Genomic DNA, 14,036 nt, shown 5'->3' with positions numbered 1-14,036 from the left:
AGCTGGAGGCATGTCAAAGCTATTGGCTTTTCTATACATGAAGGAAGAAGCCGATCAGAACCATGGAGATGGGAGAAGGGGAGACTTGACCGCACTGGGTAAAGTGGAAGGAGGGGAGAGGCCACGGGGGTCTCCAGTCTGAGTGAGCCAGAAAGAAATGCCAGCTTCAGGGCTTCACAGAGTAAGCGATGAGAAGGCCAAACCCAGAACACTGGGGAATGAATGACCCAACCAGCCTAAGCAGAGCATCAGGACCTGATTGATTTTTCCAGCCTCCACTGCTGTCATCTCTCCAACTCCCAGGCAGCCAGGCGGAGGTACCGGCAGAGGCCATCTTTCCGCTGGCACCCTTTAGTGTGACAGTCACCATTAAACGACTCAAAGTAAGGCCCAGGGACACAGGGCCAACCGAGAGATGCTGTGGTCTGAAAACCAGCGCTTTGGGAAGGGTGGGCTTCGTCAGCAGACCAGCAAATGTCTTTTCCAGCTGTGTCCACCTCATTCTGATTTCACAAGCCTTTGCTAAGCCTCATCCATACCCAGCATGATGCGAAGCCTTGAGGCAATACAAGAGAACCTCAGGACAGACACCTGAGAAAAATTGGAATAGTCGAAGGAGGCGTGATGAAGTGCCAATCAGAGTGACAGGTCAGCGGGACAGGAGCAGGTGACAAGTGCGGAGGACACGGAGGCTGCAGGGGAAACTGCATAGGTGTGTCTGGAATGAACATAGTGTGTGTGAGGCTGAAGTGTGTGGGCAGCACAAGATAAACAGATCGGATGGCTTTGATTGTTGGGGTGGGGGGAGAACATTGGTTAAGTGCTTTCCCTCTGCCTGGAGTTTTACTACAATCTTACTTATGGCCCCAATAATGTAAGATAGGTGTTTTTATTCCCAGTTTACACATGTCCGTGACTAGCGTGCGTCAGAATTCGGATTCCAACTTCTATCTGTCCAGCTTCAAAATCCATGCCCTTTGGAGGGGGAGTGATTAGGTTTACTTATTTATTTTTAGAGGAGGTACTGGGGATTGAACCTAAGACCTCATGCATGCTAAGCATGCACTCTACCACTGAGCTACACCCTCCCCACCCAACCCATGCTCTCTATGCCATATTGGTTGGAACTGAGGCCTGGGCTATAGAAGATTGATAGCATTTTCTCATTTATGCAAACACTATCTATTGAGTGCCCACTGTGAGCCTATGTGCAGGCACTGTTTTAGGCACTGGAGATAGAGCTGTGAGCAGAGCAAATCCCTTTCCTTCTGGAGCTGACCTTCCAGAAGATGCAATCTGCCTTTAGGGGCTGAGGCATGAATGTTCTTGCTTTGTGCATCCGGCTTTACTGCTGAACTCACAGACCTGGCCTCTTCAAAATAAGCTTCAGAACTGAGCACGGCCAAACCTCCCTGCCCACCCCTCCCCCACCCGAGCAGAGGACACGCACCCTTTGCTGTGGGACAGTTAATCCCGTGCAGAAGGGCCAGCACCCCAGGGAGGGGCAGTAGATGCCTTGGTTTCTGGAAGCAACTAGAACAAAGCCTCCCTCCCCGTCTGCAGCCGGTTAAAGGAGCATGAGTAAGGTAAGGAAATTGCAGATAAACTGGGGGGAAGTATGAGTCACAGAGATTCAGTTTTCTTGAATGCACACATTCCAAGGAGGATGATTTGAATGTGTCTTGCCAGGAGAGTGGCAGAGAGGTGGCTCCGTGGCCAGAGTGGAGGTCCATCCCTCCTTCTCCCAGCTGTTCTGAGGCCAAAGCACAGGGAGACAGTTTTAAAAGGAAGAACTTTGAGCTGTCATTTTGTTCCTTATTGTAAGGTTCTCAAGAGGAACGAAGGTTTTTAGTTTCTAATTATGATATGCAACTCAGTGCTGCCTCCTGCTGGGGAACTTCATTAACATCAGTTATTTCATTCCCTTCTGTTACGTGAAGACAAGTGAAGGGTGGTACCTGTAGTCAAACTTTTCCCCAGTCCCTCCACCCCAACGCGGGAGAGGCAAGACTGCTCTCCAAAAGACACTCAGGACTCTGAACTGTTCGAACTTCCTTAGACTGTAGGAGAGGTTCCAGTTCGCGTTGGAATCCTGAATTTAGTAGTTGCCAGGGATACTGCTTTAGGCCTCCAGATTCCTGGTGTTCCTCTTACCTGATGTGCAAGTAATAAACCCTTCTCCTTGGGGCAGGGAGGGGAGATGTAGTCACTCAGGTGACCCCACAGCTCCTGGGACAGTTTCCATGGTGACCCCTCCAAGGACCACCAGGAAGCCCATCCTCAGCCGTGTCTCCTGGCTCCCAGGCTGAGCCTCTTAACTCAGACAAGGGAGCTTTCCAGCATACCAGAACGCTCTGGTGTCCTGCACGGTGACCTTGACACCCGAATAGTCTGTAAGCCTGATGAACTTGGCCACTCCTTTACTCAAGTCCCTGACAAATTATGCTAGTGGTCTGATTTGGGGAAAAGTAATACGACTTCCTCTCTCCATAGACAGCAGCGTACATCAGCCTTTCCAGGTCAAGTGGTGACCCCACTGCCCAGAGGCCAAAGAAATCTTTGCTTGTGGGCACTCAACAGGCAGTAGATAGTCCCTCCATTGTCAGGATGACCTCCAAGCAGAACTTTTGGCTACTGCCTCCTCTCTCCATCCCAGACACTCCAGTTTCTTCTTCCTTACCCTAGACTTGACAGCTTCCTTCATGTTCCTGCAGGGTTGAGGTTGGGCCATTGCAGCCAGGAGGGAGAGCTGTTGATCCTGACCTGTGAGACAGCCGGCCTGCGGTGTGTGGTACCCACGTGGGCGCTACACACCGTGTACATGGCCAGATGGGGATTCAGGGCCAGCATGGGGTGGGTAGCAGAGGGCCCTGGCTCTGGGGCCTGCATCGTGAACACTTAAATCCTTGAGGGAGTCACTGCATTAAAATTTCTGGTTCACTCAGAACCTTCCTTTTGTCAAGAATGGGAAAGAAAGGAGGTCGTGACTTTATCTTTCCCATCCATCCCCGAATGAGGCAAGCTCACGCTTAGGTGTCCCCTACTTCGAGTCTCCTCTGATAACTGCTGCCCTCTTGACCTTTCCCAGATATTTGGGTGTCCTGAACCCCACAGCTTCCCTTACACTGTGACCTCCTCACTTCACCTCATCCCCTCCACTTCCAACACAGCAGCCATCTACCACATGGGAGCCTCACCCCAGAAAAACTCCCCAGGGCCTAACCCATGCATTCTAAACAGCCTCTATCACAAGCTCCCTGAGGAGCCGCAGGAAAGCTGCATCTTGCTTGGATGATGAGATTTTAAATAAATACATCCTTGGTCTTCGCCCCAGTTCTGGCACAGAGCTCCTGAAACCTTTGGCATTTCCTGTGATGAGAGTGATAAAGGTGTCTTCTGGTTTGTTAATGAGGTGACTTTTGGAAATCTAAAGATGCCGGGCACAGGTCACTAGGGGAGCCAACCACGCTGTTAGAAGTCTGGAACTTTTAGTCCCAGCCCTGACCTGCGAAGGGAGAGGGGCTGGAAATTGAGTTCAATCATGAACAGCTAATGATTAATCAATCATGACTTACTAAAGCCTCTGTAAAAACCCAAGAGGAGAGGGTTCAGGGAGCATCCATGTTGGTGAATACACAGAGATTTGGGGAGAGCGGGGTGCTTTGAGAGAGCACGGAGCTCTGTGCCCTTTCCTCATGTCTTGCCCTACGCAACTCTTCCATATGGGAATAAACTCTCTGAGTTCTGTGAGCTGCTCTGGCAAATGAACTGAACCCAAGGAGGGGGTCGTGGGAACCTCTGATCTCTAGCCAGTGGGTCAGCGCAGGTGACAACATGGACTTGCTATTACCATCTGAAGTCATGAGGTGGACAGTCTTGTAGGATTAAGTCCTATGGGATCAGATGCTCTCTCCAGGTAGGTGGTGTCAGAACTGAGTTAAATTATGGGTCACCTAGTTGATGTCCAAGAATTGGTTGGCGGTGTGGGGTAACCCCGTCCCCACACACTGGGACTGGTACCAGAATTAATAGGTGCCCTCTTAACACTTAGAATGGGCCCTGAGCTTCCAACACTGTTCCGTCTCTAGCTACCCCCTTGCCACATCAGCGATTCTTGACTTGAGAGAGCATCAGAATGGCCTGGAGGGCTTGCTAAGACACTGGTTGCTGGGCGGGACCCCCTAAATTTCTAATTCAGTAGGTCTGGAGTGGAGCCTGAGAATTTTCATTTCTCCCAAGTTCCTGGGTGATTCTGACACTGCTAGTCCTGGAGCCACACTTTGAGAACTGCTGGCACAGATCTCCTAAACCCTTTGGCATTTCCAGTAATAAGAGTGATGAAGGGGTCTTCTGGTTTGTTAATGAGGTGACTTTTGGAAATCATTTGATGATTTGATGGCATCAGCTCTACCAGTCCAAGCCTAGCACGGCAAGCCTACCTTCGCTGCAGGAGCCGGAGTGGAGAACCGGCGGGTCGGTGCCCCTGGGTCCTTGGGTAAGGCAAAGACAACCTGTTTCCAAATGCCTCAGACTCCAGAGGAGCCACAAGCTCAGCCCTCTGGGTTGCTGTCCCCTGGGGGCACAAGCCTCATTTATAGGAGAGAGATGCAGTTCTATTCACCAACAAATATTTCTTGAGTACTTTCTATGTGCCAGGCGCTGTGCTAGGTAGGTGTCTGAGATCCATCAGAGACCAAAACAGTTGAAAAATCCCTACCCACATGGAGATTACCTCTTTCTAATGAAAGGATGAGTAGAACTCTTCGAATGTGTTTAGTAGGACCCAGATACCTGGTTACTGGAAGTAATCTGGAGTGTTCAGTCGATCCACTTTATAAACATTAGAGATTAAGGACCAAAAGCTCAGGCAGAGACTAAAGGAATGTTCCCTTGAGATAAAGCACCGCAATAATTATCATCTTTTGGACAGTTGTAACAAACACAAAGTGCTGTGTTTTGCTTTATAGATGATAAGAACACTGGGTTATGAGTGGGGGCGGTGGTGGAGAGAACAGAGGGAACCCTAGGAGTCAGAGTCCTGGGCATCTAACCAGCTCCTCTTTTTTAGGAAAGGATAAGAAACTTTTCACAAAGGCTGGTGCAGGGATGGGACGTCCTGGCTTCCATACAAGTCCTCTCCCGTGGATACTGAAGCCTCCTCGGAGTCAAGAAGCCTCTCTATAGAGTACAAATACAATTCTTCTGGAGGGCTAACACTTTTCATCTTTGCCAGGGTGCTGGATGTGATTCTTGGGCCCCAGCTCCAGTTGGCAAGGAATATAACTATCTTTTTATAATTGTCGACTGGAAAAAAAAAAAAGCACAACCTAGAAGTTGAGAATTATGTTTTATTTGGTAAAAAAAACTGAGGACTTGAGCCCAGAAGACAGCCTTTCAGATAGCTCTGAGGAACTGCTCCAAAAGGTAAGGGAGGAGCCAGGATATACAGGAGTTTTGCAACAAAAACCAGGTAGTCAGAACATCAAAAGATTACTGTTAAAAAAAAAAAAAGACATCTCATATAATGAATTTTGTGTGTTTTTCTGTGTATGGGAAGATGCAAGAGGCTGGGGATCATTGAAATCATTCCTTTGATGTGCATCTTAGGGCCAGCATCCTGCTTTTCTCCATCCTGAGTCCCCTCAGGGTGCACCTTCCAGGGCTGCATTGACTGATGGCTCGACGGCTTGATGGCCGCAACATCCTTTGTTTACTGATATGACAGGGACATTTTTCATCCACATAATTCATAATTTTTCACCCAGCATAATTTCTCTTTATATTCTCTTTATGTTCCTTTATATAATCCGACAGAATTTCTCTTGAACTTTGTCCAGTTGTGAGTAATATACCCAAGCTTACTCTGAGGCTCCTTTGTCTTCCTGGGAGATTGTTTAAATCTGTGGGAGAGGGACTCAGGTGTCGGGACAGGGGTCAGCTGTCCCTTGATGCTGTCCGCCCACTTAGGCATCCACTGAGCCGTCCCTCATCCCATCTAGTTATGGGCTCAAGTGAGTCATTGAAGCCCTGGCTCCCTCTGCTACTTACGGGCCAGGTTAAAGGACACGGGAGTCTTCCTGCCTCTTCTGCCAGGCCAAGGCACCCACATCTCTACAGTCTGAGTCCCGGTCTAGATTTACTCCATGGTCACTGCCTTCTCATATCCTGGGTAATCTCTTTGTGTGGGAGTAGAAGCGTTTATCCCAAATATTTTAGTTTTGTTCAGAGTGTTTATAACCGACTTCTTTTTCTGTCTGGAGGCGGTGAGGCACATTAGAACCACGTGGAAAGCTTTTTTTTAATGCTGGGTTCAATTATATTGTCTAAAGGGTCTTTTAGTTCTTTTTTTTTAAGCTCCCCAGGTGATTCTAATGGGGGAGAGTAATTAGGTTTATTTATTTAAGGGAGGTACTGGGGATTGAACCCAGGACCTCGTGCATTCATGCCTGATAGGCATTCACTCTGCCACTGAGCTAGCCCCACCCCAACTCCCCAGGTGATTCTAATGCAAAGCCAGGGTTAAGTACTTTGAGGGAAGGAAGAGGGGGAGGGGTGGGGCAAGAAGACTGAAAAAGGGAAGAGAGGAAAAATGGGCTATTTCAGGCCTATTCTGCTACATTAGCTAATAGCGAAGCAGCATTAGCTATTATGAGCTCTATACAAAGCGCTGTTGAAAGGGAACACATTAGAAAGACTAGTGGGGAGGTGAAATGAGGATAGAAACACTCTACTCCCTGTTCCAAGCGTGGTCCTCAGGCCAGCATCTCTGCTATCAACTGAGAGCTTGTTAGAAAAGCAGAAATCTCAGGCCCCACCCCAAGATGTTTGGCGTCTGTGAAGTGTCCCGGGTCAAGGTGGGATGGGTGTCCAGGTAGTAAAAGAATTTATCAGAGACAAAGGAAAGGGGAAAACTCAAAGATGTGTATCAGACTATTAGGGGTACGCTGCCACAGACAACAGCTGGCCACACTGATGAGAGGTGCCTTCATGAGCCCCGAGGACCGGCTGTTGGGGTCTTTTATAAGATAGGGTCACAAGGTGCCAGATCGGCTTGTGAAAAAGCCTCTGATTGGTTGTAGGTGAGGAAAGAAATTTAGGGTCCGTGAAGGGCGATGGGGTTTATGACTGATAAATTGGGATGAAACAAGCCAGCCTGGGCTATTGTGAGATTAGGCATTCCCTAGGGCTGTTAGCTTGTTAGGGAGAACACACCCAGTAAAGAATGTACTTTATCTGTTGAGGGAGCTCAGGCAGACATCCGAGAGCCCAGGAGTGGGGGGCTTTTGACTTGGAAGGACGCCAGTTGGCCCCACCTGAAGCACTGCTCTAGCCACTCCAGCTGGCCCTCCATATCATCTTCTGCATCCGTGGATTCAACCAATCTCAGATCAAAAATATATTTTTTAAATACCAGAGAGTTCCAAAGAGCAAAATTTGAATTTGCCATGCACCGGCAACTATTTATATAGCATTTAGATTGTATTAGATATTATAAATAAGTAATGATTTAAAGTGATATGCATAGGTTATATGCAAATATTATGCCATTTTATATAAGGGACTTGCGCATCCGGGAATTTTGGTACTGTCTGGGGCCCTGGAAACAGTCAGTACTGAGGGATGACTATTTTGCTAAGGGCAGGCTCCTGGGAGGAGGAAGAAGTTCTGAAAGTGGGTTGTTATGTTGCAGGAATTTCTAGAAATCTTCATTCATCTTGGAGGAAACAGCAACAAAATATTCATACAAGAGGTGAGTGTGGGTGCTGACAGAGAGACATAAAGTGGATTTATTTATTAAAATTAATTTATTTATTAAAATGTGGGTCAGTTTCTGCACTGAGAAGTTATTCAGCCACAATTAGAATCCAGTGTAGTTCACATGTATCTCTGTTTTCTTTTTAAATGAGAAGAAAGTCCTCAGTCTCTTAAGGGTCTGGAACATCTTTTTTTTCTGCTCAAAAGATGATAGAAATAGCATTGTCGAACCCAGGTTCCTGTGTCCGATCCACAGTGAGGCCAAACAAACAAAAATGTCGGAGTTTGGAGCGGAGAAACGTGCATTGCAGGGCAAGAACGGGTGGCTTGTGCTCAAAAAACCCAAACTCCCTGTTGGTTTTCAAGGACGAGATTTTACGGCAACATTCGGGGTGAGGGCTGCAGGCTGTGTGACTTTCTTCTGATTGGTTGGTGGGGACGTAACAAGGTGGTGTCCAGGAATCTCCATCATCCATCTTCTGGTTCCAACCAGTCTGAGGTCCCAGGTTATTCTCCTCCACCTCGGGCTGGGGAAGGGGTTTGGGGAAGAGAGGGGTGCTTAGATTCCATAGAACAACTCAAATATGTGTATTAGATTGTTATATGTGTCCCTCGAGGAGGAGCAAGGACTTGTTCTATCCCTGAGCTATCACTTCTTGGCTGCTCTCCCTCTGTTCCTGCATTCCCTCACTTTCCTAATTAGTAACTGCTTGAATTTGCTCTTTGGAACTCAGGAAAGATCTAGGAGACAAAAGCCTTTTTCTACAAACAAGAAATGAGGGTGTCGACTGAATAAATGCACAACCTAAAAGTTGAGGGTTCTGTTTCATTTGGTGGACTTTCTGAGGACTCGGACCTGGAAGGTGGCTTCTCAGATCACTCTGAGAGACTACTCCAAAGAGGCAGAAGAGGAGCCAGGCTATATAGGAGTTTTGCCACAAAGACCAGGTAGTTGGGACATCAAAAGATTATTTTTAATTAAAGAAAACCAGACATCTCAAGTTAATGAATTTAGCGCTTTTCTATATGGGGAGATGCAAGAGTCTTGGGCTCATGGAAATTGTTCCTTTGAGATGCACCTGGTGATCTCGGGCCAGTATCCCTTGCTTCCTATCCTGAGTTCCCTCAGAGGGCACCACTGGGTGTGGCAGCAGAGGCCAGGCTACCTGCTTGTTTCCAACCTGTGTTCCCTCCGGGCGGTGGTTGTAGTTGATGACTTGATGGCCACAGCATCCTGTGTTTACTGATATGTCAGGCAGTATTTTTCATTCGCAGGGGACAAGGAAAGGCTCTTGTACCTGGGAGGATCTCGCAGGTTCCTGCTTGGTTTCAGTCCCCTATTTTCTTTGAGGGTCCTCAGTCTTGAGGAAGACGGGTGCAGGACAAGAAAAGGAATAAATTTGTAGATAGAGAGGCTGATCATAAACTCAGCCTCAGCAGGGGAACTCGTTTTTAGGGGAACTCAGTTTTAGTAGCTGAGTTCACATCGGTCCTGGGGAAATTACTTTGTGTGGCTTAGTCCACTTACGTGTAAAGCTTTAAAAATGTGTTTGTTACCCCAAAACTGGGTTCGCCTCTCGGTGGCTGTCGACCCAAAAAACACAACCAAGGCAGAGTGGGAGAAGGAGAGATGTATGAGTTGCAGCAACCTGAGATCTTTCCCAAAGCAGTCTCCCCAACAGCAAAACTGAGAAGTTTTAAGCTCAGGGCATATACATATTCATGAAGGAGCTTGGGCGGTCGCCAGAGTCCGAGTTTAGTTGATGGAAGTCAAGGTCAGAAAAGGTCAACGTCATCCTCCCTTAGATTCCAGCGGACCTGGTGGTTCAGGCTTCAGTGGTTTTTACCACTGAAACAGAACTGGGAGCCTTTACAACTGATAAATTATCTTTGCTATTGTTACTTCTCTTGCCTGATAATGGGTTGCTTCCGCATTCTTTTGTTCCCTTAAGATCATGAATCACCGACACCTGTTTAAGGGCAATTTGAAGGAAAAATGCTGCAAACTATATCAGTAAACAAAGAATGCTGAAGCCATCAAGTCATCAGCCGCTGCCGCCACCCCCCAGTGAAGACAAGCCTGCAGCCCAGCCTCTGCAGCCCCTCACAGTGGTGCACTCTGAGGGGATTCAGAATAAGAAAGGACAGGATACTGGCCCTAGGTAGCAAGATGCTTGTCAAAGGAGTGAATTCAATGGGCCCAAATGTTTGCTTCCTCCCACACATAGAAAAGCACTAAATTCTTCAACTTGAGATGCCTGGTTTTCTCTAGGTAACAAGTAATATTTTATTGTTCCAACTACCTGGTCTTTGTTGTAAAGCTCCTATATATCCTAGCTCCTCCCCTACCTCTTCGGAGCGGTCCCTCAGAGCCATCTGAGAAGCTGTCATCCCGGCTCGAGTCCTCCTGCCAAATGACTCTCAACTTTTAGGCTGCACATTTATTTCAGTCGACAGTAAGCATCATGGCCAAGTTTAGCGCACAGAATGGCTTAAGCCAACAGTGGCTTCTATTGTGTTAAGAAAGCCAGGCCTGCTTCTCTTTCTCTGGGGACCCTCTACCCTGTTTATGCCCACTTTTTTTCTGATTATAAATCTAATTCATAGAAAAATCTTTAAAAAGAAAGAAAGAAAGAAAGAAAAATCTAAAATACTACAAAGGTACATTATGGAAAGAGTAGAAATTCTCTGTAATCACTTCCAATTCCTCAGAGGTAACCACGGATAAAAGTCTAGTGAGTACAACCCCAGATTTCTTTTTCTTTGTGTATATATACTAACAAATATGTAAAAGTAGTGACACAGGAAAACGAATGCGGGGCATGAGCAGGGCCGTGTCCCAGGTCTCAGTTGAGCCCCTGGGACGTGCCCCACCAGGTGTGGTCCTTGGCTTTGGGCAGGAAAGAATTCAGTTCTGAGCCACAGTTGAGTAAAAGTAGATTTATTTAGAGAGACACACACTGCATAGAGTGTAAGGCAAGAGAAAGGCAAAGGAAGAGGTGTGGGAATTGGGTGCTCAGGTTAAAGTAAAAGTAGGTACACACTCCATAGACAGAGTGGGGGCCATCTCTAAAGAGGAGGGAGTGAAAAAGGCTACTAGGCATGATGTTGCCAGTTTTTATGGGCTCAGTAGCTTCACATGCCTGCAGGTGGAAACATTCCAACTGCCCTGGGGAAGGGGCTGAGATTCCCAAGAATTGGGCCACCGCCCATTCTTTGGCCTTTTGCGGTTAGCCTTGGGACTGTCATGGCGCCTGCGGTCATGTTATTTATCACGCTGTTACAATGAGCATATAATGAACCTCTAGGTCTACTAGAAGTCAAACCTCTTAATCCTCAAGGCCAACTAGGAATTGAATCTTCCACCATTTTGGTGTTGAATTGCTGTCATTCCTTGAGTGGCTGTGCCCTGCCCCCTTCCCTTCTGTCTCAGTAGGATCATAGTATAATACTGCTTTTTTATTTCACACTCCTTTTTAGTATCAAGTCCAGAAGATCCCTCAGCCAAAGCAATTGCTTCTTGAATGTATTAACCTCATCCAAAGTTAATTAAATCTTATAGGGTGAAACAGTGGTCATGATACTGTTTTAAAACTTGTTTTTTTAACATTCATCATTCAAGTCAGAGACAATAGCTCAAGCAAAGAGAAGGAGGCAACGGTGAATGAGTGTAGGGTGGGGAGCTGATCCTTTTGAACATTTTAGAGCATATTACGAGTGAGACATCATGGTGTGCTATGAGCAAAATGATTACCTGTGTTAGACCTCGTACAGATGAGCTGAATGGGATTACAGACCTTGGGGGTCCACAAAAAAAATGCTAATTTATAATTGAGGACTGTTGAATCATATACACCTACATAAAAACTGCAGGAAGCAAGGTTTGCGGAGGAAATAAATTTGACGTGGGTCTTGATGTAATACACGTGGATATGAGATGGAGTGAGGGGCCATTTGGATGCAGGAAAGCAGAGCAAAAAGCCCGGGAGCAGGACCGAACCTAGGAATGCCAGGAATGGTGGATTCCAACAGGACGGGGCTGTCTGGGTGCTCTTGAGCCCTGAGTGGAGCCTGAGTTTTCTCTGAAAGGCAGTAAGTAACCTCCTCTGGCAAGATGAAGTGATGTGGCAGTGTGGAAGGACTGGCCGGGATGGACTGGTGTAGGTAAGTCTGCAGTGGGCTGATTGGGCTGTGCTAATCCACGTGAGGTGGTGAAATGCAAATGAGATAGTGGGCTGGTGGGAGGCGGTCATCTGAGAAGGGACAAATCTGAGACATGGCGGAGAGAAGAGAGGAAGGAGACAAAGAACTCTTCTTTTTTCAAGCCTTTATTTACTTCTGATTTGAGCAGTACGTGTGCACTGTCCAACCCCCGAAAAGACAGAGAAAGATAAGAAGCAGTCTTTATAATCCTGCCACTCTGGAATAACACTTGTGAGCATTCAAGTACTGTATTTGAGGATGACAGGAGAACTGGCTCATTTTTTGACCACCACGGGGTGAATCATTTCCCCTCCAGTGGCAGCTGTATCCCATCAGCTTTCTGACAACCTGCTAGGGACAGAGAAAGAGCTTCTAAAACTGTTTCTTCTGTTTGTCCACCCTAAACGTCCAACCCGGTGCTCTGTTAATGATTTTAATTAACCTTATCTTGAGGAGGTGCCCAGTTTGGTGGATGCTTTGCTTTCCAATCCTAGAAATTAGGTCTGGTTCCACCTTAGCCTCACCGACGTTTACCCACAGGTGTGCTGGCTGTGGAATTCTAAAATCTTGAAGCTCGAATACTCTCTTCTCTTACCTCAGCCTTCCACCATCCCAGTTCCTGTCTTCTCCAGACTTCCGGACACTGAATTCTTTCTACTTTTCCTGTCCCTCTGCTTTCTCAGGTTACATGGTTAAACCACCTGAACTGCTTTCTCTCTGTCATCTTTGATTGTCTCTACTCCTGGTCTTCCCTTTTACCTGCTGGGCAAAATGGAAAACTCAGATGAGTGTTTCCATTCATCTTTGCTGGGAGATGTATGTAGCTCAGTGCTGTCAGAGGACAGCATGGAAGATGGAAATTGAAGCCACAGCAGGTGTGCCGTCTCAGCCACCGATATTGTCCCTTGGTCTCCTGTTCCCCTTAATAATTACACACAGCATACTTATTCCATTCCTTTTTTCCCTCTAGTCTCGGGAGATGAATGGAGTCCCTCCTTACCATCAAGTCTAATTTCTCCATCTCTTCCAGCTGACTCAGCGCCTCCTCCCACTTCCTTCAGAAAACTGCTCCATCAACCATCATGTGTCCTATATTTTCAACCTCTGGCTCCCTACTGATGAATGAAACTGTTTCTTCAGGCTGTTCCCCAATCCTGCATTTCCTTCCAGTTACCATCCCACTCTTCTCTCTCCTTCAGAGTCATCTGTTCAGGGACAATTTCAAACACACTGAAACAATGCAGAGACTCATGCAACAAATAAACAAATTTAGCAGATGTTCACATTTTGCCTTATTGACTCAGGTTTTTTCCTTATAGAAATAAAATGCCTCGGGAGAAAAAGTGGAAAGATTTGTCTAAACAGCTATTTCTGCTTCTATCCCTCTACTCCTCAATCCATTGCATTGTGGGTTCTGCCCCCACCACTCTATCACACCACTGAAATCATTCATGACTCTGATTTAAAATGAATCTGTTACCAACCTGAACTCAGGTCAGCTCTGACGACTAGAAGCAAATTCAGTCTACTGACACCAGGTGGTGGTGAAGGAAAGTACGGCCTTTATTGCAGGATACCCAGCAAGGCAGTGGGAGACAAGTGTCAGATCCACTCCTGTTTGGTCTTTGGGTTAGGGGTGTTTTAAAGGGGAAAACCAAAGACGCTGGGATTAATTATTGTCTTGTGATATTTCTTAATCATAGTTTCAAGGGTTAGGATGTCTCTGGTTTACGATTCTCTGGTCAAGTGGCCCAAAGCTGGGGGTCTGTGAGTTCATCTTGCCCTGGAGAAACAACCTGAGTTTGTACATTAATGATGATGTTTTTAATAGCAATTTTAGTACATTAAGGATATTACTGAGAACAGTAGTTTTAGTCATCTGACTCTGGTTGATTAGTATTCAGTTGGCACAGGATTGAGGTCAGAGGGGACAAGAAAGGGAACAAAGTTTTGGATAGACAGATTAATCATAAACAGTAAGGGAACTTGGTTTAAGGGGGCATTGGTTTCAAACCATTCATGATCTTCATTTAAAATGCACGTGCTGCCTCTTGGGGAGTAATGGAAATGTTAGGGAT

Source organism: Vicugna pacos, chromosome 26 (assembly GCF_048564905.1).
Source record: "Vicugna pacos chromosome 26, VicPac4, whole genome shotgun sequence".
Classification (NCBI taxonomy): domain Eukaryota; kingdom Metazoa; phylum Chordata; class Mammalia; order Artiodactyla; family Camelidae; genus Vicugna; species Vicugna pacos.
The sequence above is the reverse complement of the archived record's forward strand: the minus strand, read 5'-3'. Positions refer to the sequence as shown.